General features: G+C 50.4%; 1 long non-coding RNA gene across 1 annotated transcript; it reads left to right on the top strand.

Moving 5' to 3' along the window:
• The first annotated feature begins 3,048 nt into the window (after nucleotides 1-3,048).
• On the top strand, nucleotides 3,049-5,245 carry LOC115289197. The gene is made up of 3 exons (XR_003907459.1): nucleotides 3,049-3,323; nucleotides 4,410-4,537; nucleotides 5,113-5,245. It is a non-coding gene; the product is annotated as an uncharacterized LOC115289197 (long non-coding RNA).
• The last annotated feature ends 245 nt before the right edge of the window (nucleotides 5,246-5,490 follow it).

Below are 5,490 nucleotides of genomic sequence, written 5' to 3'. Positions count from 1 at the left end.
GTGGCCACCTTCCCCAGTCGATTATTCAGAAGTCTCTCTTGCTTTTGGCAGTGGCTTCCATGAGCCTTAGCTCCGTGCCTTCCTGGGCACCTTATCTTCAAAGTCTAGCATCATTCTGACTCAGAATAAGGGCCCTAAAAATGATGATGAGAGAGACAGGCAGAGAAGGAGGAAAGGAGGGAGGGAGGGCTGGAGGGTAAAAGGGGGCGAGGAGGAGGGAGGGGGAGGGGGATTCTGTCCTGGTTCTGGAGTGAGAAATTAATGATTCTCTTTCCGTGTCTGCAGCTTACTTCACGTAAACCTCCACCAAGCTGTCGCACTTCCGTGAGGTTTCCCTTCCCCATCTGTCAAAGGGGAGCAGGCTACTTGTTCTGTGGGACCGTTTGGGGAATAGGAGCAGCACACGGAGATGAAAACAGACAGGATGGAGAGAATTATGAAAACAGCTCCCACTTGAGAAATAATGTGCCTCACCTTCAAAAATTCTATTGTTTGCCAGGCTTTAACGACAAAAGGTTGACTGTGGCAGAATGTCTCCAGAAGAATCTCACTGATTTGCATTGAACATCTGTAGGTTGATGTCCCCCCAGGATGTCCCCTCCCCTGGCCAGGCTGTCACTGTCCTTGCTCAGGTCCCACTCTCTCTCTGGTGGGACTACTGTGGGGTCCCTCCCCCCACCCCCGGGGCTCTGAAACTCCAGCCTCTGTCCCCTCCTGGCCATCCTTCACAGAGCTCCTCGAGTAGACTTCCTAGGACCCAAGTAGCACCCTCATGCTTAAAAACCACCTCCAACCTCACAGCGTGGTCAGGATTCCACCCAAGGCCCCTGCCCAGCCCGCACCGTCCTTTAGGACCTGGTTTCTGGGGTATGTGATTCTTCCATCATTGTCTCCTGTCACCCCCACGCCAGTCCTGGGCTCCCTGGAATCACCACTCTGGTTCTCGTCTCCCTGACTTGTTTGGCTTGGGCTGTGGCTTTGTTGGGACCCCTTCTCTGCCCACTTTGCTCATCCATCTACCAGGAAAATGCCCACCCTCTTGTCAAACATTCTTTCTCTTGGAAATCTCCTGGTTTCCTCTGAGACAGAATTCACTGCTCTGTGCAGGAGATCCCGTACCACGTCTGTGTTGTGCTGGACACGTGGCTATCTCAGCTGGGCCTCCTTGTTTTGCAATTATTTCCTTTTTAAATTTTTAAAAATGTTTTTATTTATTTTTGAGAAAGAGAGAGAGAGAGAGAGAGAGAGAGAGAGAGACAGCGTGAGCAGGGGAGGGTCAGAGAGAGAGGGAGACACGGAATCTGAAGCAGGCTCCAGGCTCTGAGCTGTCAGCATAAGGCCCGACGCAGGGCTCGAACCCACAAACCGTGAGATCATGACCTGAGCCGAAGCCGGACGCTCAACCGACTGAGCCACCCAGGCACCCCTGCAAGTATTTCCTGATGTGTCTGCCCCCGGGAGCCCATGCAGTCCTCAGGGGTGAGACCTGAGGCTTTTTCTGGGATGAATTCCCACCTACATGCTGAGTGAGTTGATGAATAACTGACGGTACCTGGAATGCACCCATTCTTTCTGAAGATGACTGGGGTGTCTGCGCCCCCGAAAGGGTCCCTGGCTAACATGAATCAGGGCCCGGTGACCTGTGCATTTCACCGGCCCACCTCCCCGCCTTCCCGTTAGTGCAGTCTTGCTCTTTCAGCCCTAAGTAGATGCTCTCGGTCCACACTGCCTTTCTGTCAGATCAGCCTCCTGCTGCTCACCTCAAAATTGCATGGTTTTTGAGAGCAGGGTCGTAGCCTCCTCACTCATGTCCTGCTCACTCCTGCACCCTAAAACCAGCGTCCAGCCGGGCACTCAGGGCCACATTGCCACCCCCTCAAATTGTCCTCAAACCCTTCCTCACAGTGTCTTCAGGGCACAACCAACCAGACTCATAGGAACCTGAGTATGAAAGGTGCACTTTTCTCCACCCCCACGCCATAAAGGGACCCCATAAATATTCAGACACCTCAGGGGGCTCTTGTTCACCTCCCTGCTCACGCAGGTGACCTGTCAGCCATACTGTCAAATTTTCCACCTTTCTCTTCCTTTTCATTTTCTTCTTCCTTTTCTAAATGCAGTCACTGCAATAAATTAAACTTTCATGGTCCCATTTCCTTCATTCCTGTTGCAGAAACTTGACATATTTCCTCAAGGAAATACTTTCAAAATCATAATTGAAACACAATAATGTATAATAGAAATGGGAGGAAGAGAGTAATAGATTTAGCTCTCATTTCTGGTGGCAGACATGTTAATTACATTTTCTATTTCCTCTCATTAGCATGGAACATGTCTCCAACAAGCCAGGCCAGCCTGCTTCTCTCTTTCTCTCTTTCTCTCTCTCTCTCTCTCTCTCTCTCTCTCTCTCTCTCTCTCTCTCTCTCTCCCTCTCTACCCCTGGCTGAGCCCTACCCCCTCTCATATGGCGAGCCCAAAGGCAAACTTGAGAATACAAAACTGACCAGGTCACTCTCGTGGTTTGAAACCCATCAGGGTTCAGCACCCCCACATGAGTCCTTTCCATGGTGGGGACCCCAGGGTCTAATGGTTCACTGTCCTATTTCAGGGGCCAGACACAGGGAGTCAGTGTAGGGTCCGAAATGCACTCACCCTACCCTTGCTCCAAGCTTTCCCTGGGCAGCTGCCTTTTCCAGAGACAACTTTTCCCTTGAGCATGTCAGATACCACTGCCCATCTGCCTTTGTCTCCTCCTTGTGGACCAGCCTCTGGACATGGCCAAAATTCCATCTCATTCTGACATCACTGCCCTCTGCCTACACAGGCAGCGATGGTGGCTTTCTTCTCTGTGTTCTGGGAGCCACTGAGCTTTGCTCTGCCAAGACCTTCATGACACCACACTGTGATTGTTTTCACTTTCTGTCCTCATCTCCTGCCTTCCCCATCCAACAGCGCATGGACCAGCACAGCAAGAGACCAGCAACTTCAGGACAGCGTGCTTATTCACGTATTTCTGAATTATCAATGTGTCCCCCAGTGGCTGGGGACAAGAGTGAGTGCTCCTGGGAATATCCAAAAAAATGAATGAAGAAAATCATCTATTTTGTTTATAAACAAAGGCAAACAAAATATGGGGATAAAGAAGCCATAATGAAGACAGTAAGACCAACTAATACATTTCAAACTTAAATGGAGAAGGAATTGATATTTCCAGAAGTTTCTGAACTGAATGGCTTGGGGATTTTGACCTGGTCCTCAAGAAAGAACTAGAGATCTGGGTACGACCAGACTTCCTGCATGGAGACCCTTTAGTGGAGTGGAAGGTAAGACCAGGGTCCTTACCTGCTTACCTACATCTTCCCCTACCTTCCAGAACCAGGCTGGAGCCTGAGGCTGAAAGAAACATGTAAAAAATGTGCACCTCTATATATGCCCATTGAAATATGCTCCTGCATTTTGATTCCAGTAGGAAAATCTAAAAAAACTGACCACACACACACACACACACACACACACACACACACACAATGACTATATTTAAAACCCTGTGTCACACAGCTTCTTTTCACTTCCTGGTTACCCCTCATGAGCCCACCCAGCAGCGGCCAAGAGGGCTGTGTGACTTTGGGACCTTGGGCCGACTGGAAACAATTCTCAAGGATGTAGAAGACAAGGCCATGAGACAAGTAAACAGCAGCCTGCTTAACTTTTTTTAATAATAATTTTTTTATCAAGGATTTTAATTTATGTATGTATGTATGTTTATTTTCGACAGAGAGAGAGAGAGCGAGCCCGAGAGAGAGCGTGGGTGGGGGAGGGTCAGAGAGTGGGAGACACAGAATGCGAAGTAGGCTCCAGGCTCTGAGCTGTCAGCACAGAGCCTGATGTAGGGCTCGAACTGAGATCACGACCTGAGCTGCAAGTTGGATGCTTAACCGAATGAGCCACCCAGATGCTCCCATCAAGGATTTTTAAGTTAATCTGGATTTTCCCCTAATACTACATTCAAATATTTATCTTGACATCTGAGGTTTTCGGTGCCTGGTTAACTCTTGCACCAGGATGAGCGTGTTCCCGGCCTCACCTCAACCACCCCTGCTCCTCAGAAGCCCCAAGTGACATCAGCCCGGTGTCCCCTTCCCCCTCTGAGCTACCCTTCCTCAAGGAACATTCAGGAAGGTTTATACCCTGGCAGGTAGCCCAGGGAAGCCCTGAAGTATGGATGTGCCATTGACAGAGGTGCTGGTTTTGATCGATGGGCTTCCGAGAGCTGGCTGCCCCTGTGACACACAGAGGATTCCAGGTCCTGAGAAGAGATTCAACAAACCTGTTCAGAGGGGCCCCCTCAGGAAAAGAGGGGTTTCTTGCTGTGCTTGGACAAGGCTGATGAGGCCTCCTCCCTTCCACAGACCCAGGCCTGGGGCTCTCCGTCTCCACTGTCCCAGCCGGGACCTGCCCAACAGAGCCCAGAGGAAGAGAAGAAGGTTCTGTCTCTCAGGATGATGCTAACAGGAAGACTGGGCCTTGGGAGGACTGGGTAAGGCACTGAGTAATGGGCGGTAACCAGAAGGGAGCCTTCAGCCCCAGTGAGGTGGGATTCCTCCCTGACGAGGGAGCTGACTCCGCTATTTGAGCCCTCTGTCCTCCGGCCCCCGGTGTCATCCCCCCTGCCACCCTTCTAATGAGTAATAGGACCATGGCTGCCTGGTAAAGTTGAGGGGGGTCTCTGCTCTCCTCCCTGATGCCTGGGGAGCATTCTTCTCTGAAGCGTCTGTTGGCCGCCACAGCATTGCATTCCACGCTGGCTTCCTTTCCCTGTCACACCCCAGGTGGCTCTCCGAAAACACATTCCACATCTCGCCCCTGTCTTGTGTAAGTCAGGTTGCCTCATCTGTGGGTCTCCGTGGTGGCTCTGTGGTTGGCCTGCTCACCTCCCTCTGTGGGGACCGAGCCGCACAGGACGTGTAGGGGCAAACCGTCACCAGACATCGTCAGGGTTGGGTGCAGCGGTGTATTCTTTCTCCGTGTAGTTGATTTTTTTATTTAAGTAACATCAATACTGAGAAGTAGAGAGTTTTATTCCTCTTTTTTTTTTCCTTTTGAACAAATAAGGAAGCAGAAGTTTGCAGAGGAAGTGATTTGCCTCACATCATCCAGTTAGAAGCAGGCTCTTTGGCTCATAAAGCAGGGCACTATTTTATTCCTGAGGTGCCTAGGCCCTTCCTGGAGAGAAACTGAGACAGATACTAAGAAGAAGAAGAAGAAGAAGAAGAAGAAGAAGAAGAAGAAGAAGAAGAAGAAGAAGAAGAGGAGGAGGAGGAGGAGGAGGAGGAGGACGAGGACGAGGAGGAGGAGGAGGAGGAGGAGGACGAGGAGGAGGAGGAGAAGAAGAAGAAACCATCTGAAGAAGAGGCAAACCACTCTGAGAGTAATTTTATCAGTTCAATCTACTATTACATTCAAATTGTGCTCACAGAGTGTCTCTTGTGG

This window comes from Suricata suricatta, chromosome 4, assembly GCF_006229205.1.
Source record: "Suricata suricatta isolate VVHF042 chromosome 4, meerkat_22Aug2017_6uvM2_HiC, whole genome shotgun sequence".
Taxonomy (NCBI): domain Eukaryota; kingdom Metazoa; phylum Chordata; class Mammalia; order Carnivora; family Herpestidae; genus Suricata; species Suricata suricatta.
Note: the sequence above shows the minus strand (reverse complement) of the source record. Positions and strands in the feature narration are given on the sequence as shown.